The following is a 23,794-nucleotide window of genomic DNA, read 5'->3' as shown; positions in this document are numbered from 1 at the left end:
AATCAGTTCATATGATATAATCATGCATGTATAGATCACATAGAAAATGATGGTTAATATGATTATAAGCTCTCAAAATCCTTAACAATTGCGTGGGCTCTTCTATTTTATGACACAAATCCTCGAGAATACATTCCAAACATAAAAAAAAAATACTTCTCATGAAGAAAAAGGGTGTAACAATTAGCAGCGAGGTTGCATTCCATCATTTGTTGTGATAGAGTAAACATCTCATCCTTATCATTCTTCACTAACTGAACCTGTTCTTGCAATTATCGTATTCTCTTCTGCAATTTTTTTCATTTCTCTTGAGTTTTTTTTATCTGAGTTATATAATTGGAAACATCCCTTGCTTAATTCTCCCAAATTTCTCTTATTTCTTTCCGATGATCCTCTATCGAGATTGCCGCATGCTAGAAACTAAAAGTAGTGGCCTTCCACTTCTAGATTTCTATTCAGAAAATACACTCATGTGGTTCTTCAAGGTGGGTGAGTCTCTCGGTCTATGTGGATGTTGAGATTACCTATTTGTCTTATATTTAGGTAGATGACGAGATTACCTCCCTATCTTTTGTCTGTATAACCACCAAAACTGTCCCACTAGTTTTAGGGGTTCCAGACATTCGTTCATGTTTGATTTTTCACTTTCCTTTTTCCCGTTTTGGTAGCCGTGTCACTCACTCCTTAGATTTGAAATTTCCATATTTAACTAAACATTCTCTTATAACAATAGTCATTTTTTTCTTTGAATGGAAGTTTTCGTTTTTACAACTTCCTCAATAGGTTCTTTTTTTACCAAATTCTCCCCCATCTGTTATGAAGCTGGTACTAGTTCTTATGGAGCACTATCAGCAAATTCTTCAACACGTTCATGTTTTATCACAATTTCCTCCATCTATTATGATGTTAGTACTGGTTCTTGTGGAGAAGTATCGGAAAATTCCTGAACACGTTCTTGTTTTACTAAAATTTCCTCCATCAATCTCAAATCCAATACTGGTTCTTGTGGAGCAGTATTGGAAACTTCTTCAACAAAATCTGGCACTACCAAATTTTCTTCTAATTGTTTTGAAGTCTGTACTCATTCTTATCGAGCAGTATCGACCACACCCACCTCTTCCATTTCCTCTAAAGTCGGTATGGAGCAGTATCGGTTGCACCCTCTTCTACCATTTGTTCTGAAGCCGATATTTTTTCTTGTGGAGAAGTATCGGCCGCACCATATTCTTCCATTTTCTCAGAAGTTGGTACTGTTACTTGTGGAGCAGTATCAGTCGGACCCTCTTCCTCCATTTTATTGAAAATCAGTATTGGTTCTTGTGGAGCAGTATTAGTTGCACATTTTTCTACAACTCATAGGAACTTCAAATTTGGAGGAAAGACTTCTTATGTTGTTGCAATAGTGTGAGAATAGAATTTTTGTGATCCTTTCGGAAAAAAGGCGATAAGTGGTGAGCGAGGGGGAGTAATTTAAATTTCCATGCTACCAACGTCTTGTATTTCTATATCTTGAGTTTGTTCCCCATCTGCCAAATAATATTTTTGATCCTTCATTTCTGCGTCCCATTTCTCCTCTACTTCCTCCAATATTTCTTCCATTTGTTCTTCTTCAAGAAATTCCTCTTTTGGCCTTACGCACATCATACCTGCAACTTCTTCCTCTGATAATTCAAGCAACTGCTGCCAATTTACAGGCATCTGTAACAAGGCATGAATTACCAACAATCTAACAAGTACATGATTTGTAGGGACGACCAATGCCTGACGTGTAGACCGAGCCATCAATTGTAAATTGTTCAAAAGGAAGAAATGGATATTTACAGCATGCATTTGACGAAATCAGAGGCAGGCTAGAAGCTTGAGATGATATATAAAAATAATTAAAATTGACCTTCATAGGTGATATAAAAGATTAAGAAGTATGGGACATGTAACCAAAGCTGTGGTAGCGATTTTTTGTCATATCCCTTTCGTTTCTGCACCACATTCTCCCCCGCTTGTAAGAATAACTTTGGAAACTCTACCAAGATTGATATTCTAGTAAACTAGTTATGTCCATCCTGTGATAAGCCACTAACCATTCCAATGACTTCCTCAATTACTTGAACTTCCAATTCATGGACTGTGGAGGAATTTCCTTCCAGATTCAATGCAAATTCTACTGTCACTCCTTCATCGAGCCTGTGTAGCCACTCAAAATAAATATTCCAAGCTACCTTTTGGAAATTATTCCATACCTCTCATTGATGTCGTACCTTCTCTGTATTCTCAATTTCATGTCGAGTAGTTTGGTCACCGATTATACTTATTAGTTAACTTGCAGTAGAATTCAAAGTAGCAGTCAGTCGTTGAGGGAAATGTTAGTCAAGAAACTATGTGGTAATAAAAATAGTGATAAGGAAAATTAATTCAGGAGAGGTTTATGGTAAAACTAGCATTAATCAAGGTAAAAATTATGGTAAAACTTTTGATACATTGGAAACATTTTAATGTAGACATCTATATTCGTACATGGTTTATTTTCCAATGAGTGTTAGTATATGTGAAGGATACAAATGGAGATATGATGCGAGTGGGTAATAATACAATATTAATGGTATGATTGAATAGTTTAATGGTGTTTAATTAAGTATGATAATAATGAAAAATGCTATCATTATTAATTAAATGTGATAGTTTTGCGCGCACCCCCCCCCCCCCCCCCAACTAAGTTATGGCCGTCCTCGGGCCTGACTGGTCATGTCACTATTGAAATGTTAATTAAATTCACAAAGTCATTCAGGGACACACCTAAGGACATAACTTAGTGGAGTATCAGAATAGGCAAAGTATCAGCATCAGTGGAGTATCAACACCAATGGAGTATCAACATCGGTAGAATATCAACACCAGTGTAGTATCAACATCGGCAGAGTATTAGCACCAGTGGAGTATCAACATCGACAATGTTGTAATGGAGACAATTGATATGCTGCAATAGGAGTAGCAGCAGGGGAGAGGGAAAAAGTGTTGTAACTAGACTAGCAACAAGGGAAGGGAAAAAGAGTGCTACAACTAGAGTAGCAGCAAGGGAAAGGAAAAAGAGTGTTGCAATTATAGTAGTAACAAGGGAAGGGGAAAAGAGCACTGCAACTAGAGTAGAAGCAAGGGAAGGGGAAAAGAGCGTTGTGACTAGAGTAGTAGGAGAACTTAAAACTTTATTTTATTTTATTTTATATATTATTATTATTATTATTATTCCATAAGAGGTATAGCGGAAGAATTTTCTCCACAAATCACTTCAAAACAAGAATCATCATAAAATTATCTAATAAAGGAGTCCCTAGAGGTGAGACAATGATGCAACCTAAGGTGATGTACATTTGAAAGTAAAGGAGTATGTGCATCATCTATTGTTATCAATTTAACAATTCCATTGTCAAACACTGTGTTGACCTCATATGGACCCATCCATCTTGAGTAGATATTTCATTTAAAATCCTCGAATTGGGAATTATAGAGTAATGCGTAATCACCGTTTTGAAACACCGTTTTCGTAATAAATTTATCACGCCACTTAGATCATTATTGCTGGATGGTGGCAGTGTTCTATACAGATAACAAATAGATTTAATTTAACTCATTAAGTTGATCTAATGGGTGTTTATGGGTTGCAGTAAGATCTAGGCCTACTTCAAGAGTTTTCCTAAGCATTTCGATGTCAAATTAAACCAAAAAAAGAGGGGCTTTCCCATACACAAGCTCATATTGTGAAAGCCCTGTTGTATTCCACCATGTAGGTGTATATGCCCAAAGTGCTTCAAGGAGATTTTCCACCCAATTCCACCAATGATTAGTGATGAGCCCCAAGAATGGATAATTATATGGGCTCATTCAACCTCCTAATTCAACTTAATCCACCATTCTCATTAGTTTATTGCATGTTTTTTATTATATTTATGCTAATAGAGTGAATTGGGTTAGTCATTATCCCAACAAGTCTAATGGGTGCTTTGTGTAGATTTTTAGTCAATTTTGAGACAAAATCAAAGGTTTTAATGAGCACTTGGCAGCCAAATTCGTGGGAGAAAAAGGGAGAGGATTTGTAGGAAGGTGTCCCCTTCATTTATGGGCCCTTACCTAGAATTCTCCACCATCAGCTCGGAGTTCAAGGGCCACCAAATCAATCAGCACAAGGGCAGCCAAGCAAGTGCTACTAAAAGTGTTGTTAGCTACAAGTTTTGGCAGCGGAGTTCCTAAAGTTTAGGAGGGCTGTTGGGGTCCTCAATTTGTATAAATAGGAGGGCTTAGGACCTCATTTCAGTTAGTCACTTTGTAGGCAGAAGTTAGCTAGTATCTAGTTCGATTTTAGTCAGTAGATTAGCTTTGCATTTCAGTACATTTTCAAGCTTTCCCTTGTGGACAATTTTTGATGTAACTCTTATTTTCTTGCTCAATAAAGATGAATCCAGCTTTTCACCATCTCTAAATCTCTCTTAGGAGGCTGTAGCTCTTTGGGTTGGGCCCATCTCATGTGCCCAGTACCTCCTTTATTTACTTTCATGTGTCTTTGCTGCATTCCTAGAATAAAATCTGCTATTTAGATTTAAATCTTGCTTTGTTATTTAGATTTCTTTTGATGATTAAAAAGGCTTTTTGTGTTCAGATTCAGTTGATACGTTATTAACAGGGAAGTGTTTCAGAAAAAGGCCATCAAGCACCTCCGATTTCACCTCTCCCTCAGTGGGATCAGGAGTTGGGATCAAGGTGACCTTGCTACCAACAAAAACATAGTCTTTGCTTCGCCATGCAATCATTAGTGTTCAATCTTTATTTGGAGAAGTTTGTTACATGTTCACAGTCTTTATTTCTTAGTTTGCATAGCATTTCACATTATTTCGTTGCAAATAAACTGTTGTTCATTTTCCTTGCTGTTATTTACGTCAAATTAGGTCAAGATAGCTAGATCTTGGGTTTGCATAGCCTTTGTTTGGTCAGTTTTAGAATATTGTCTGCAGATCACCTGTATTACCTCTCTATCTACCTTTCCTCCATTAGATAATCTACTCCAACCCTTAATCCATGATTCCTACCCTTCACTTGCCATACTTTTCCCACCTTGCCCTAATTTCTACATTCTTGTGCATCATCGCTTCCTCCATCCTTGAACCAAATCCAATCGCTCCTTAACCTCGTGCGCCAGGTCCTAAACCCCTTAACATCATTATCCAACCCCCATTTCCACTTTCCCACCGTTTCACCTCCATCAACCCTACAAAATCCACTTTTCGGAACATCCTGTGGAAAATTATAGAACAACCTGTAGAAATTCCAGAACATCCTGTAGAACCCCTGCAGACTTCCTGTAGAAGCTCACGAATGAGGTTTCTTGATAGCCAAACTTTTTTAAACTTTCTAGAAGGGTGTTAGGGACCCCTTAGGCCCTCTCTGAACCTTCCCGACCTCCTCCAAGCATTTCCTCTCGCCAATCCACCTCTGCACAGACAAAAACAGTTAAAAGCACATGCATGATCATTCTAACAACTTATTCAAAAATACAAAAATATGTTTTCTTCAGAGAGTGATAACTTAGACACATGCATTTTACCTTCCTAGAAGTAAATGGCATCTCTTTCAGTAGCTTTCATCCTCTTTTTCGCATCAGTAGGGCTAGCTGGTAAAATTAGGTTTGTTAGGGTTTGCATTTCCTTTCAGATTTTCAGTTTCTTTCTGCAAGTAGATTAGCTTCCTTTGAGTTAGCTTTCATCCATCAGTTAAAAAGATTCTTCTCAGAGCTCATAGAAGTTGGCTTAAGCCCCTAGTGGACTTGTGCCAGGTGACCGAGTGACAGCTGCGGCAAGAGCTAGTACTTGTGCATACATCACTGTCGCTTCCAAGTTTGTTATGAACTACTGGGTTGATAAAATTAAAGAAGGGAGTCCCAGGAGTTGCAGCATTATTGCTGCAATACTGGGGCCCATCACTCTTTTTGGCGTCGTTTCCAGGGAAGCGTCAGAGATTGGTGATTGCTGGTTTTCTTCTATTTTCCACTACAACCTCCTGATAAGTAGTTTATCTCATTTCCATTATGCAATATCATTTCTACAAAAGTAGATTAGTATTTCCTTCTTTCATAGATTAGCATTTCAATTCCACAATTTCAATTCTGCAAGTGTAGATTAACATTTCAATTCCGCAAGCGTAGCCTAGTATTTCATTCCTGCAATTTCATTTGAGAAAAATAGATTAGTCCTTTCATGCTTTCATTTCAAATCCACATTTTCATTTTAGCAAGATAGTTAGTTGCAGTTCAATCTATTTTAGTTTTTGCAGGTACAAGTAGAAACAAACAAAAATCAACCAAAAAGATTTCATTTCATGCCTGGTAGGAGTAGAGATAAGTCAGAAAAATGTTTGCACAACACCCCCCACTGCTTCACATAGCCAGCATTCTCTCTTCTTCGATGGCTGTGATTAAGAAGAACCCCTAGGTGGACAACAAGACATATTTGAAGAACCTCTAGGGGAGAAGAAGAAGAAAACATTCCTCTAGCGCAAATGGCTACAAGCAGAAATGTTGGGAGAAGTACCTTATCCAAAAACGAATTTGTAAATCAGATGAAAGATTTCAAGAGTGATATGAGGCAGTTTCTTGCCATGCAACTGGATACCTTGCGGATCCAAATGAAGCAAGAGGAAGCCAAGAGGGATTTGGTCATCTTTTGTCCTAGGTGCACTAGAAAGCATCCTAGAAACGGATGTCCAATGCACTCCCTAGAAGTGTGTTTCGTATGTGAAGAATACCATCCTACGAATCAGTGCCCTTCCTTGCCTGGACTTAAAGCTGCATATCAGAGAGCCAAAGGAGCCACTGAACCACTCTATTATCTGAACCAAAGGAGGCCACATGGACCCACACCTTACGAGTCAGGAATGCAATTGACATCATAGACCTATTACGACCCCTATCCAACCACTTGCGTGCATTCTTGGGGTCCCCCTACTCATCCTTCCCGGTCCACACCCCCTCCTTGGTCGGATCCATCTCCATTTTATGCCCAATCAGCTGCTCATTCGTTTCACTCTTATGCTCCGCCACAGCCTCAGTGGAATGCACCTCATCAAGGGTGGAGGCCCCAGTACAAGTCTCCTCCCGCTCCTTTGCCTCCACCACCTGCTCAACTGCAACCGTCGCCTTCTCCTCCACCAAGGCAGCCCCACATGCCTGCCCAACCACAACCCCATTCACATCCATCTCAAATATACACCCCCACTCAACTACCCGTACCACCATTTCCAAAACCATACAATGGAGTAGCTCAAACCAATTGCAAAGTTGAGGCACAACATGTCGAAATGACTCCTCTTGAGCTCAAAGATATTCACAATAGCTCAGGAAGAGTATTGGAGAAAAGAGATTATATTGACAGCACTAAAGGAGCACATCCAGCAAAAGAAGATTCAAGAGAGGAGATCAAAGAACCATGGGCTGCACTTGATAAAGAGAAGAGATCAGAATCAGAGATCGAGAAAGCTCCCTCATGGTTACCACCAAATCCTTCATGTACTCAAAAGATAAATCAGCAAAAATAGGAAGATGAGAAGGTCATGATAGAAGAAGATATGAAGAATGATCCATATCATCAAAAGGACCAAGGATATCAGAGCTATATTGAAATATGGTTTCAGACAATCACTAAGTTGCAGCAGTACTCTCTTCCTCAGCTATGTTTGATCCCTTCAAAGTCAAATCATTTGGTCTCTGATATCTGGATAGCTGTCAAAGCATGCATTTCAAGCCTCCACATCATTTTGTCTCTAATCTTGATGTGCACATGGCTCCATTGGAAGTATTCTTACACTTGAAAATGATTTTGTTTTTCAAGTAGGGTAGGGTAGGAAAAAAAGAAAAAAGAAAAAATGAAAATAAGAGAAAAACAAAAATCTAAGGTGAAAACCTCCTCGGAGGCGCCTCAGATTGGCTCACTAATTGAAAACCTCCATGAGGCGGTCAATGGGTTGGAAAGAAGAGGAAATAAAAAGAGAATAAGATCCCTGGGTGAAAACCTCCCTTGGAGGTACCGAGGGCAGGCAATTAGGGTGAAAACCTCCATGAGGTGCCCTAGTTGTTTTCAAAAAAAAGAAAAAAGAAAAAAGAAAAAAAGAAAAAAGAAAAAAGAAAGCAGGACTAATCTCTATGAAAAATTGCAGGTTGCAGTGAATACTTTGCAGGAAAAGAGGGGCACACAAAATGACGAAAGAAGTCTGTACCAGGCTCCAGGACATCCCTTCGGACACTCCCTCCATGGCCACTCACCTCTCCTAGGATTTGGTCACATTCAGGTGAAGATTAGGCTTTCTACAAGAAGTTCTGGGCTTTCTACAAGAAGTTTCAGGCGTTTCTACAAAAAGTTTTGAATTTCTACAGGAAACATCCTGTATAACCTTCGGACGAGCCAAATTCAATTTTAAAAGGGAATCTGATGTTCGGGATCAGTTTGTTAGGCCTACAGCCACACCTTTATGCAATCCAACACCTTGTGGCACCTTGTTCCATCTCTTTCCACCTCCATTACACCCACCTGGTTATGTGTTCCTGCACAATCATACAAGAAACCCTGTTTGCCTTAGATTGACAGCAAGAATTCTTAAGTGACAAGTCAAGCAATGAAGTCTCACACGCTCTACCTGTCCAAGCTCCATCTAGACTCTACATCAATGAATTCCAAGTCTGCATTATAGCCCGAGCTCATTTTTCTTACCATGCAACAAAACTGCAGGATGCCTTGAAGCAAAAATACCTAGTGCTGAAATTTGTTTTTTCCCTAGCTCGAAAACCGTGCATCCATTTGCAAAACCATTTCACAAGGAGTTGTAAAGGGATGATGGAAACCCTGAGCAATTTTAGCCAATTCCGGTGCATGGTTTCCAAGAAATCATCCTCCATCACCTCCAGCCAATTTTGCATTTTCTCCCTATCCGTGCATATGTTTCAAAACCTATTTCATGGGGAGATTCATATGTGTGATGGTAGCCTACCCAAGCAGTTTCAGCCGATTCCGATGCACGGTTTCTAAGAAATTGATCTCTGTAATCTTCAGCCATTTTCCATTTTTCTCGAAATTTTTGCATCCATTGATCACAATTTTTCTATGGGAGGTGCATAACGATGATAGGAACATGCTCAAAAAGTTTCAGATCGATCCGATCTATCGTTCGGGAGCAATGGAGGAAACAAGTTTCTGTCCTGTGAAAATTTAGCGTCAACAGCTTGAGGGTGTAGATCTGAATGTGGAAGCCAACTCCTGCAGTGTGGATTCAACCAGAGGATACCTGCACAAGAAAAAATGCCATGAATCAGCAACCAAGCCACCATGCAACCGCAAAAACTAGTGCATGTAGTAAATGAAAGGCCACAGTACCTCACAGCAACCATTCGACCTCCAGGTATGTGACTAAAACTCATTCCTCTATTGCATAAATCTAATTTGAGAAATGCGTGAATGAATGGAATGGTGGGATTAAGCCACGAATCTAGGAAGGTTAACCCGACATTTCCTTCTCTAGCGCTCAGGAAAAAATCACATAGCATACATGTATAGTTGTTCACGTGAAATTTGAAAAACACAAGTAGTGGTAGACGTTTTGAACTCCATCACATAGGACATCAAATGATTAATAGATAGAAGATAACATGTAGTTCATAACATCATTGCAGTTCGAATAAAGACAACACACATTTTTCCACCTCATCCCCTCACCACAAATTGCGTTGTAATTCAAAATGCTTGGCTGAAGACTCACGTTAACTGCTATTCATTTACACTTGCAAACCTCTTCGACTGAAGTACACATTCTCTGCCTCTGAATTCTATTAAACCAACGTCCTTCGCCATGTTTTTCGGCCTGTTCAAAATTCCCCCACATACAAAGATCGTTCAGTGGCACAGAGACATCCTATAGAAGCCGGCTAGAATTCTACAGGAAGACGCTCTACAGGAAAAATAGCACATCCTCCTGGAGCAGAGAAACCCGGATCTTCTGCGTCGGAATTGGAGTTTCGAAGAGAGGTAGGCTCAAAAAATGCCATACCTGTGCATGAAATTTGAAAAGGTGGTAAATTAAACTGTTTGGAGTAGGGAAAGTTAAAAGAAGTCTACTTGTGGGTCAAGAATTGTTGTTTGCCTGGGTGATACATGGAGTTTTTTTCAGTTGGTTCAGTGTTACATTCTCCTCCACAGTGCTTGTTAATGAATCCCTCCTATAGAAACTATAAACTTCTGTAAGGACTGATCTATGCATAAGAAAATGTGACTTGTATATGGTGGGTGTGAAAATTAAGCTCTACACTCTATCTATGAGAGCTTAATTTCATTTTGACAGTCAAGTTTTGGAGCAGCAGCAGCATTATAACTAGGGAATTGGTGAAAAGGGAGATACAAACATCTGAGAAACCCTGTCCTGAGAATCAAAGGAGGAAACCATACACAGAATTCCCCTTCTGGTCAGTACACAAGCCAAAACAGAGTATTTTTCACCATGCCGAGAAGGTTTATCAGAAAGGAACCCTCGGATTCCAAGAAGTTGCGAGAAACTCCTAAAACCCCTACTTCCTCCTACAGTCATTGATTGAGTGTGGCACAAAACTGAAGGAAGGGACACCAGACCAGCTGGCACATCATGGGCTTATCAAGCTTCTAGTAGAAGATGTCCTCCATATTGCAAATCAGGGCAGAAAGGACTGAAAAGGTCCAAGAAAGTGAGGGCACATCCAAGGAAACCACAACAAAATTGAAGAAGAAGACACCCCCAGCCAAGCAGTCCAAAACAGTGAAAACTGTTTCTACTGGAAGCCCGAAAACTGCTTCTATAGGAAGACAGAAAACAGTTAGCACAGGACTTTCTATAGGAAGTCTGAAGACAGAGCAACAGAGGGAAAAATCACCAGAAATTTTTGCTAGGGAGGCAGTAGCTGTGCTGGCCACCCTAAGCACATCTCCCAAGTAGAAGGAAAAGCGAAGGAGGGAGCCTCCCCTATATTTTAAGGTAAGAAGGAGTGTGAGGATTAAGACTGACAAACCCCAGCCTAAGTCAAAAGAGCCAATTACAATGGTAGACACCCCAGCTACACAAAAGGAGAGGTCTCCCTGAAAGGCATCCATCACCTATGAACGGGGAAGCCCGAAGACATCCACCTGGAGAGAAAGAATGAAAATGTTGGACATAAAGGCCTCTCTACAGGATGCTAAGACAGTTCTACAGGAGGTTGAGAATTCTCTAGGAAAAGGAGCACAGGCAGTGGGAAGAAGCAGAGAGAAAGGCATGGTTTCATGACCGAGAAGAGGACATCACTTCAGAAGCTTGGCATGACAGGGTAGCCACCAGGGCCATCAAAGATGAGGAGATAGATTAGTTGCTCAGAGGATGAGCAACACTTTCAGTAGGGGGGTGATGATGATCCCCAAAAATGGATAATTATATGGGCTCCTTCAACCTCCTAATTCGACTTAATCCACCATTTTCATTAGTTTATTGCATGTTTTTTATTATATTTATACTAATACAGTGAATTGGGTTAGTCATTATGACAACAAGTCTAATGGGTGCTTTGTGCAGATTTTTAGTCAGTGTTGAGACAAAATCAAAGGTTTTAATGAGCACTTGGCAACCAAATTTGTGGGAGAACAAAGGAGAGGATTTGTAGGAAGGTTTCCCCTTCATTTATGGGCCCTTACCTCGAATTCTTCACCATCAGCTCGGATTTCAAGGGCCACCAAAAGAATCATCACAAGGGCAGCTGAGCAAGTGCTAGTAAAAGTGCTATTAGCTACAAGTTTTGGCAGCAGAGTTCCTAAAGTTTAGGAGGGCTGTTGGGTTCCTCAATTTGTATAAATAAGAGGGCTTAGGGCCTCATTTCAGTTAGTCACTTTGTAGGCAAAAGTTAGCTAGTTTGTAGTTCGATTTTAGTCAGTAGATTAGCTTTGCATTTCAGCACATTTTCAAGCTTTCCCTTGTGGACAGTTTTTGATGTAACTCTTCTTTTCTTGCTCAATAAAGATGAATCCAGCTTTGCACCAGCTTTAAATCTCTCTTAGGAGGCTGTAGCCCTTGGGGTTGGGCCCATCTCAAGTGCCCAGTACCTCCTTTGTTTACATTCATGTGTCTTTGCTGCATTCTTAGAATAAAATCTGCTATTTAGATTTAAATCTTGCTTTGTTATTTAGATTGATTTTGATGATTAAAAAGGCTTTTTGTATTCAGATTGAGTTGAGGACTCTGAATACTTCCCAAGCCCCAGCCTGCCCTAGGGGAAGGAAAGAGGTCTACTTGCTATATGGATGGTAGGTCAGCCAGTAATAAGTCAGTGTATGAATGATCTGAGTTTGTCGGAGCTCCACAAACAATAGGAGCCGGTGCATAGCACGCTCGACTAATAAGGCCGCCATCGACTCGACTGTTAAGGAGAGGAATTCAATCGAGTTCCTATGTTATACCATGATTCGCTATCCCTACAGCCAGCACCAGCGTGGCAAAAGAAAAGGACAGAAGTGGAACTAAGACCACCATCAAGTTTAGTGCGGAGAAGGGCCAGTCCTTTCCGCGGGAAGAGCTTCAGAGAAAGGCCATCAAGCACCTCCGATTTCACCTCTCCTTCAGTGGGATCAGGAGCTGGGATCAAGGTGACCTTGCTGCCAACAAAAACATAGTCCTCGCTTCGCCATGCAATCATTAGTGTTCAATTTCTGTTTGGAGAAGTTGGTTACATGTTCAGATTCTTGATTTCTTAGTTTTCATAGCATTTCACATTATTTCGTTGCAAATAAACTGTTGTTCATTTTCCTTGCTGTTATTTAGGTCAAATTAAGTCAAGATAGCTAGATCTTGGGTTTGCATAGCCTTTGTTTGGTCATTTTTATAAAATTTTGTGCAGATCACCTGTATTACCTCTCTATCTACCTTTCCTCCATCAGATAATCTGCTCCAACCCTTAATCCATGATTCCTACCCTTCATTTGCCATACTCTTCCCACCTTGCCCTAATTTCTACATTCTTGTGCATCATCGCTTCCTCCATCCCTGAACCAAATCCAATTGCTCCTTAGCCTCATGCGCCAGGTCCTAAACCCCTTAACATCATTAAGCAAACCCCATTTCCACATTCCCACCATTTCTCCTCCATCAACCCTACAAAATCCACTTTTTGGAACATCCTATAGAAAATTACAGAACATCCTGTAGAAATTCCAGAACATCCTGTAGAACCCCTGTAGACTTCCTGTAGAAGCTCATGAATGAGGTTTCTTGATAGAAAAACTTTGTTAAACTCTCTAGAAGGGTGTTAGGGACCCCTTAGGCCCTCTCTGAACCTTCCCGACCTCCTCCAAGCATTTCCTCTCTCCAATCCATCTCTGCACAGACAAAAATAGTTAAAAGCACATGCATGATCATTCTAACAACTTATTCAAAAATACAAAAAGATGTTTTCTTCAGATAGTGATAACTTAGACACATGTATTTTACCTTCCTAGAAGTAAATGGCATCTCTTTCAGTAGCTTGCATCCTCTTTTTAACATCAGTAGGGCTAGCTGGTAAAATTAGGGTTTGCTAGGGTTTACATTTCCTTTCAGCTTTTCAGTTTCTTTCTGCAAGTAGATTAGATTCCTTTGAGTTAGCTTTCATCCATCAGTTAAAAAGCTTCTTCTTAGAGCTCATAGAAGTTGGCTTAAGCCCCTAGTGGACTTGTGCTAGCTGACCAAGTGACAACTGCGGCAAGAGCTAGTACTTGTGCATACAACACCATTGCTTCCAAGTTTGTTACGAACTACCGGGTTGATAAAATTAAAGAAGGGAGTCCCAGGAGTTGCAACATTATTGCTGCAATACTAGGGCCCACCAATTAGCCACAATATTTGTAAGAATAATTTCCAATACTTTATTTGTGCTCTCTACATGACGATTCACCAGAGGTTGATATGGGGATGTCACGTGGTGTTTGATTCTAAATTTCTTCAAAAGCGATGTTTTTGAATGCGATGTAAAATGTTCCCCTCCATTTGAAACTATTTCCCAGGGATCCCCATATCGAGCAAATATTTCTTCAGACAAGAAGTCTAGGACAATTTGTTCAATGTCTTTTGAAACTATCTTGGCTTCGAACCATTTTTTCACATAGTATGTACAAACAAGGATATGGACTTTCTATTGAGATGAAGGGTTAAATGGCCTAACAAAATCAATGCCGCATTTCTCAAAGGGCTCGAGGACTAGTTGAGTTTTATGTAGAATTATACCTGATTGAACATGATGGCCCATTCATTGACAATTGCCACACCCTCGAACATATCTTCTACCATCTTGGAATAAAGAGGGCCAATGGTATCCCATCTACAACACCTTGTGACCAGTTTGTTTAGTAGAAAAGTTTCCTCCATAAGGTTCATCATGGGAAGCTTTGAGGACATGGTAGATCTCGTCCTCACCTACACAATGTCAAATTTAATAATCTAATCTAGTGTAGAGGAGGTACCCTTCTATCGATGTATAATTATCCATTGTTCCCTGTATGAAAAATTATGAGGTACCTTACCTATAGTAATATAGTTAGCAACATCTATATATCAAGGGGTGTGAGTAGAAATTGCAAAAGGATGTCCATCAAGAAAACTATCTTCTACAAGTGTATCTTCATTATTAATATTCATCCTAGACAATAAATCTTCTACAACATTATCTTTTCCTGGTTTTTCCATAATAGTGATATCAAATTCCTTTAACAATAATAAACATCTTGTGAATCGTCCAGGAGTTATAGGTTTTTTCATCAAATATCTATTGGCTGAGTGATCTATATGCACCAAGGTGGGGTACCCTATACTATAATGCCGAAATTTGTTAACAACATAAATGATAGCCAAAAATTCCTTCTCAATTACCATATAATTAAGTTGAGGAGGAGTTAAATTCTCGTTGACGTAGTAGATTGCATATGGCTTTTTATCTTCCTGTTGTCCCAAAATTTCCCCGATTGTTGTATGAGAAGGGTTCGTAGAGATATGGAATGATGTTTCCAATTGGGGCCATGAAATATTGGATCGTCACAGACTAATTTGTTCGTCCTTGAAAAAGCTAATTCACAAGGACCAGTCCACACAAATTCTGCATCTTTAGATAGTAGTTGGAAAAGTGGAAATGCTATCTTAGAAAAATTTTCTATGAAGTGTCAATAATTCCCAACATAACCAATAAATTTTCGTACCACTACCTATCTCTTTGGAGTGGGAAAATTTAATAGTATGTCGACCTTAGAGGGATCAACCCATATTCTTGCAAATAAAAGTAAATGCCCCAAGACGATCCCTTCTTCCATCATCATATGAAATTTCATAGTGGTAAGAGAAATGTGAGTTTGTTTACATCATTTAAGTACCTTTTCTAATTTTTCCAAACCATCTTAAAAGGAATCACTATACGGGGTAAAATCATCCATGTAAATTTCAACACTATCATTAATCAAAACACAAAAGATTCCCAATATTGCTCATTGGAAAGTAGTAGGTGCATTACAGATTTCGAAAAGTAGGACCTAGTATGCCAAAGTTCCCTAAGGGCAAGTAAAATTGATCTTGTCCTAATCGTCATGAGCTATCTAGATCTCGTTATATCCACTAAACCCGTCTAGGAAAGAAAATAACTTTTTTCCGGCTAGTGTCTCGAGAGCCTGGTCGATGAAAGGTAACAGAAAGTGATCTTTATGGGTAGATTTATTTAGCTCCTTATAATAAACACAGATCCTCTACTTTCCATATTTATTTCGGACTATGACTAATGGGGATACCCATTGACTATCAGAGATCAGATAAATAAACCCAACATCCATTAACTTCTGCAATTCTTCCTTAACAATTATTTTCAAAGCAAGGTTTATTTTTCCTTGTGATTGGCAAAGAGGAAAACATTCCTCTCTTATATATATGTGATGGGTACATAAATGAGGATGAATTCCCTTCATATTTGTGCATTCCCAAGCGAAGGACTCCTTCTCATTCTGAATAATTTTTAATAATTGTTCAGATTGGGAGGGTCATAGGTTGGGATTGATGTTGAAGGCTTTTCGTAGATCAATTTCTACTAGGATATTATTATGAGCTGCTATTAAAGGAACGTTTTCAGTTCTGTTTCAGGTTGAATAGCTTCTTGGGTAGTACAACTCATAATAGATTCCACGTTATGAAACCATCTCAAGAAAATATAGATGAACGCCTTAGAATTCGGCCTCTTCAAGGGGGAAACCTCCTTTACATTACATAAATGAACAGTTCTTGGATGATTCAAATGAAAAAACCTCCTTTCTATATATAGGAGTCTAATGAGTCACAATATAACCCAGCCGACCTAACAATAATAATATAAAGCCACAAAAATAATAATAGAGAGATTCTATGGGGCACAGTAATAACAATATGGGGGCAATAGGGGCACAACAATATTAATAAGGGAGACAACTACGATAATAATGGGGTAATCACTAGTATTATAGGGACTCAACATGCCCCTCTCCTTCAAAAAAGTGTTGTCCTCAACGCTTCAGTAGTTTTGGATGCTTTTGTATAAAATTCTCATCCTCCCATGTGGAATCTTCAGTGGATAAGTTCTTCCACTTGATAAGATACTCTGAAATTGATCGATTTCGTAACTGTCGAGTTCTTGTTTCTGTGACTGCTTCTGGTTCCAATATAAGTTTTCCTTCCTCGTCAAGTTCTGGAAATATTGTTTGAACATGGAGCTTCTCGCCTATAACCTTCTTTAAACATGAAACATGGAAAATTGGGTGCAATCGAGAAGCTGCAGGAAGCTCCAATTTGTATGCCATAGTACCAATCTTTTGCAACACCTTGTACGGACCATAATACTTTGGTGATAATTTATTATCCTTCCTAGCTTGCTTGAGAAACATTTGCTTATATGGCTGTAGCTGCAGGAATACCCAATCACCTACATCAAAACTTCTTTCGTTCCGATGTTGATCTGCCTGTTGTTTCATTCTATTCTTTGCCAACACGAGGTTATCCTTTAAGAGTTGGAGGACATGTTGTTGATGTTCGATGTGATGTTCCACTGCTTGAACCTTAGAATTTTCTCTTAAATATGATGTGATGGATGGTGGTTAATATCCATAAAGTGCCATAAATGGGGTCATTTTTGTTGCTGTATGGAAGGAAGCGTTATACCACCATTCAGCCAGAGGCAACAATTTGACCCATTGTGTCTATTTATTAGATACAAAGAAACAAAGATATCCTTCCAAACACTTGTTTACTATCTCAATCTGCCCATCAGATTGAGGATGATAAGATGAGCTATGAGCTAACTGAGTACGAAGACAAGAAAATAATTATGTCCAAAAATTTCCAGTGAAAATGAGATCTCTGTCACTTACAATAATCTTTGGGTTTCCATGTAACTTTTGAAGAGTTTCCATAAATGAAGTAGAAACTGTACTCGCTTTAAATGGATGTTATAATGCACAAAAGTCTGCATACTTGGTAAGTCTATCAACTACCACCATGATGACACTCTTTCCCTCAGACTTGGGTAAACCTGTGATAAAATCCATTGAAACCTCCTCCCAACATTGGCTTGGAATGGATAAAGGTTGTAATAGACCCGGTGTCTTAATTGTTTCAACTTTATTTTGCTGGCAAACCAAACATTCTTCCACAAACTTTTGAATATCTGATTTACGACCCTCCAAAAAAAATTCCTTCTTAACCCTGTGGTAAGTTTTTAAAATTCCTGAGTGCCCTCCTAAGGGAGAATTGTGCAATTCCATAAGAATATTTTGTTTTAGCTAGGAATTCTTACAGAGTTATAAGAAATCTTTGTACCATAACGAATCATTTTTCTAGCTAAATGTATCAGACATACTGGAGTCTTGTTGTAACTTTCAAATAAGTGCCCACATTTCTTCGTCATTCTTCCATTCCTCCCTTGCTTCGTTTATCCAATCTGGTTGGATAATAGAAATGGCGCACAACAATGCTTCCACATCCTCATCCTTTCTTGAGAGTGCATCTGCCACCACATTTTGCTTCCCTTTTTTGTAGATGATTTCAAAGTCATAACCCAACACCTTTGTGACCCACTTTTGTTGCACTTCAGAGGATAATCTTTGTTCTAAAAAGTATTTAAGGCTATCATGATCTGTTTCTACCTTGAAGTGTCTTCCCATTAGGTAGGGTTGCCATTTCTTAAGTGCATGGAGTAATGCCAACATTTCCTTCTCATAAAAAGCTTTGTGTAAAAACTTTCCCTTGATTGGATGACTTTCGAAAGCAATGGGTCTTTCATCTTGCATTAAAATGACACCAATTCCATTTCCTGAAGCATCACATTCCACAATAAAGGTTTTTGTGAAATCTGGTGTAGCTAAGACTGGTGCTTGACATATTGCCTCTTTAAGATGCTCGAAGGCTTTTGTTGCTTCTGGAGTCCATGAAAATGCATCTTTCTTCAATAATGTTGTTAGAGGTGCTGCTATTCTCCCATAATTCTTAACAAACTTGCGATAATACCCTGTCAACCCGAGAAATCCTCGCAGATGGTTTATGGATGTGGGGATTTTCCATTCCTTAATGGCTTTAATTTTGCTAGTGTCTACCTTAACTCCTTCATGAGATATAATATGACCCAGATATTCCACCTCTTGTACTCCAAAGAAACATTTGGATCTTTTTGCATATAATTGTTTCTCCTCCAATAATTGTAGCACCTTGTCAACATGTTCAACATGATCCTCCCAAGACTTTCTATAGATTAGTATATCATCAAAAAATACTAACACAAATTTTCTAAGGAATGGTTTGAAAATGGAATTCATCAAAACTTGAAATGTTGAAGGTGCATTGGTAAGGCCAAAAGGCATGACCAAAAATTCATAATGAACCTCATGGGTTCTAAATGTTGTTTTCGGAATGTCTTCAGTCTTCATTCTGATTTGATGATATCCTGAATGAAGATCCAACTTGGTGAAGTAAATTGATCCATGGAATTCATCTAGTAATTCATCAATGACTAGAATGGGAAACTTATCTTTAATAGTGAGCTTGTTGAGCTCCCTATAATCCGGACACATGCGCCATGGTCCATCCTTCTTGTGCACCAATAATACTGGAGCAGAGAAAGAACTTTGACTCAGTTGAATTATGCCAGCCTTTAGCATTTTTGCAACCATACGTTCAATTTCACTCTTTTGGGCATAGGGATATTTGTAGGGCTTGATGTTTGGAGGAACACTTCCTCGAATCAGATGAATAACATGATCATGATCACGAATAGGTGGGGGACCTTTGGGAGTCTCAAATACCTTGGAATGATTGTCCAAGACTTTTTGGAGATCTAGAGAAATAGATGATTCCAATGTGGAAAGATCTAGCGAACATAATTGTGCAATTACACCTCTTTGTTCCTTTTTTAGAAGCTTTGTCATACCGTTAGAGCTGATTATCTTTCCCGGTTTCCTTGTAATACCCCTTAATTCAACTTCCTTTCCTTCCATAGATAATTTCATGAAAAGTTCTTGAAAATTAAAAGCTATTGTACCCAACGATTGTAGCCATTGGACTCCTAGTACAACATCAGCACCTCCCATTGGATTGGAAATCATTGGGCTAGTCAATACATATTCTCCCATGGATAGTTTCATATTATGGCACTTTCTAGAGTAATTTGTTGTTCCTCCATTTGCAACCATCAATTGACACTCTGGTGCTGGATATAAGAAGCAATTCAATTCTTTTTCTACCTTATAATGAATAAAATTGTGGGTACTTCCTGAATCAATCAACATTATTACATTTTTCTTCTTGATTTGTCCTTCTATATTGATGGTTTGAGGAGTGGTAATTCCTGCCAATGCATTACAAGATATGGTTGGATTCATTTCTTCTTTATCTAGGCTTTGTTCCTGGAGTATATCCTCTTCTTTTGACCGTTCTTGCTCCTTTTCTTCTTCCTCTTCACAATTTATGTAGAATAATTTCTTCTCAGCACACTTATGACCTTTAGTGTATTTTCTATCACAACTGTAACAAAGCGCTTTTGCTCTTTTTCTTCCAATTTTTTTGGTGTCAACCTTATAGGTTGTGGAAGACTAGGGGCAACAACACTTCCATATTTATATTTGTCAGTGGTATGCTTCCTGATTGCCATAATTTTTCTTTCCATTTTTCTTTCTAACCTGAATGCCTTCTCTAATGAATCAGGTTCCCAAACGTGAACATCATGTTGGATATTATCCTTTAAAGTCCCTATGAACACATCAATCCTATGCTCCTCTGGAATATTTTTTATCTTTATGTTCAATTTTTGGAACTCCTCAATGTGCTCCATTATTGAACCATTTTGTTTGAGACTTATCAATTGGCTAAAAAAAGTGTTGCTTTTTGTATCCTCATAATGTGTTGTCAATTCTTTAGTAAAAATTGCCCAAGTGATAATTTGTTTACGAGATCAAAGCCATTGATACCATACAAACTGATTTGGTTCCAAATATAAAGTTGCAATATGTACATTTTGTGTGTTTTTCACATTATTGAGATCGAAAAATTGCTCCATCTGTAATATCCATGTTGGAGGATCCTTGCCATCAAACTTCCTCATATCGATTTTTGGAATATGGTGGGTCTTCGATCCAACATTAGAGTCTACAGAATCATGATTAACATTTCTTTTGTTCTCATCATGAGTTTCCTTTACTACCCTTTCACCATTAGTGACCATTTCTTGTAGCAACTTATTCATATTTATCTTCAATTCTTCCATCTTATCATCCATTCCATCAATTTTAACATCCATGCCATTCATCTTAGCTTCCATTCCATAAATCTTAGCTTCTACGCCTTTCTTTAAACAATCCATCTTAGCTTCTACACCTTTCTTTAAACCATCCATCTTAGCTTCAACATCTTTCCTTAAACCATCCATCTTAGATTTTGTTGCTTTTTGTGCAAGTGACACTTGTTGAACTTGGTCTCATAATTTTGATATATCATGTTGTATTTCTTCCTCTTCTTCATAAGTCATGCTAGAGCTTTCAGGTTGCTTACAAAGTGTTTGCATTTTCTTTCCTCAGGACATCAATTACTGATTCAAACTAGTTTTTCAAACCAAGCTTATGCAAAAATTTAAAAAAAACTACACCCCTTTTTTCACTTTGTAGAAGCTTGATATTGAATCTAATGTATCTCTGCAATTTCAGATCATCCATTTCTGAAATTGTAACCTATAGTAGCCCTCTGTGTCCTCTTTCCAATGCCACCAGTCTAATTCAAGTTGGATTCTCCAAGGAAGAGTTATGCACAATCTCCCAAGATGACCTGATTATAGACTAGTTCAGTAAAGTGAACTTGTACGACGTGCCACAAGTCACTGTACCTTCTTACGAAATTTCAATCCGATGCTCATAGAGAAAGTTATGATGATTTTCCCCAGGTCACCTGTTTGGAATGTAATTCAGGAGTCTGCAAAAAGAGCAAGTTCCTCAGATCATATCTTCAAAAATATAGTGCAAAAGGATCTGAAATCCAAACCCACGATTTAGTGCAATTTCTTCTCAAATGGGATTTTTTTAGCTTCTGAAACGTCGCAGAAAACATTTTATAGCGAAAATTCCACAATGACCTGTTTGGAGCAGAAAAACCCTAGAATCCAAAGCTCTGGTACCAAATGTTATGAAACCATCTCAAGAAAAGATAGATCAATGCCTTATAATTCAGCCTCTTCGAGGAGCAAACCTCCTTTACATTACATAAATGAAAAATTCTTGGATGATTCAAATGACAAAACCTCCTTTCTATATATAGGAGTCTAAGGAGTCACAATATAACCCAGCCGACCTAACAATAATAATATAAAGCCACAAAAATAACAATAGAGGGATTCTATGGGGCACAGTAATAACAATATGGGGGCAATAGTGGCACGAAAATATTAATAAGGGATACAAATATACTAGTAATGGGGTAATCACTAGTATTATAGGGACCCAACATTCCAATAGCCATCGGGTCGGGCAAGAAACGAAGTCGGGATCACTGATAAATGTAGTAATAGTGTCCTCTTTCATTCTTGATTTGAAACAAAGAGATTTCCCAATAGTGAGAATTGGTCTAACATTTCCATTTTCAGGTTTAGATTCATCCCAAAGGGAAGGATTTTGTGCTAGGGTAAACCTAGGTTCAACCGATGAGCTTGGTTCTACAGGAGGGTAAAGAACAAGGTTCTTCATAATTTCCCCATTTGATATTACCATGTTCTAAGATCAACATCCAATGTAGGAATTTACCATAGCGAGCCATGGCTTTACTAAGATCACAGGGTGCCCCCCTACGGTGATTGAGTGTCTAGTACTAAGATATCAACAAGGTATTCCCAAGAATCCACGGAAATGATTACATCATCCAATTTCCCTACAGGTCTCAAAGTAGATCATTTTGCAAGTTATAGAACTATTGGGGTTGGTTTAAGGTTATGTAATCCCAGAGTAAGTATAGTTTTTGAATTTATAACGTTAATTTCAGCACCAATATCTACCCGAACATTAGGAATATCAACACCATTGCCCTAGATTGTTAGAATTAGGTTTCCTAGGTCACCATATTTGATGTGTGTAGTTTTTCCAGCATGAAGTCTGAAAAATTCCCCATGACATTAATAGTAATTGTGTCTTTAGGATTCCCCTTGACTTTCTTTGAGCACAATTCCATAATTGTTTTTGCATAAATCTGAAATTTTTTCATGGCTTGGAACAATGGTCTTTTATCAAATAAATTTTGTAATTTCCCTAAGAGATCAAATTCAGGTTGAGGGACCTGTATTAGGGGAATTTTGAGGTCCAAAATGGGCCTCCTAAGGAAATGATAAAATAGTAGTGGAAATAATGAAATAATATTAGATTACATCATCAAAATTTAGAAGGAAAAAAGAAAAAACTATTTTTTCAACTCGGATTTTCAACTTATCTCCCTAAAGGTTTACTCAAATTTTGAGTGGAAACACTCGTTGGATGAAAAATTGGATTCCTCATCCAAGGAGTACCCATGTTGAATACTTTCGATAGACCCTACTACATGAAAAATGAGAAATACGTGAAAAACTTGATTGCAATCACATTTTTTCATTTATTTCTCATTTTTCGTGTAGAAGGGTCCATCAAGAATATGCAACAAGGGTACTCCCTAGATGAGGAATTATATTCTGCATCGAATGAGTAATCCCACTCAAAATTTTAGTCAAACCTTAAGGATATAAGTTGAAAATACGAGTTGAAAAAGTAGTTTTATTATTTTATTATTTTTTAATATTTGTACTTTCTTACTCCAAAAATGGTGAATCATCCCCCATGGTTGACATCATCATATTGAATCCTATTGGTTCTTATAAAGTTTATTTTGTTTTTACATTTTTCGTAGGAGGCCCATTTTAGACCTCAAATTAACCCTAATGTTTATTCCAGGACAACCTCTCAGTATAAGGTGGGCATGTGTGACCCCCTTGAGTGACAATTGTTTGGTGGGGGGTTGTTGTTCCACAACAATTTGGATTGGATTACCCCAAACTTCCCCATAGGGGTGTTCAATTTTTGGTTGTAGTGATGAGACTTCGCCCTTAGTTTGTTCAATAATTATTGGTGAAATCTTTGTATTCACCACTCATCTGGATTGAATATTCAATTCATTTCATTCCGAAGTGGCAATACCATATTTAGGAAGGTTGAGTGCCTCAACCTATTGGACTCCCCTATTATTCATATTCATG

Source organism: Pinus tabuliformis, chromosome X, assembly GCF_031772625.1.
Source record: "Pinus tabuliformis cultivar Carrire ecotype Pingquan chromosome X, CPIR1, whole genome shotgun sequence".
Taxonomy (NCBI): Eukaryota; Viridiplantae; Streptophyta; class Pinopsida; order Pinales; family Pinaceae; genus Pinus; species Pinus tabuliformis.
Note: the sequence above shows the minus strand (reverse complement) of the source record.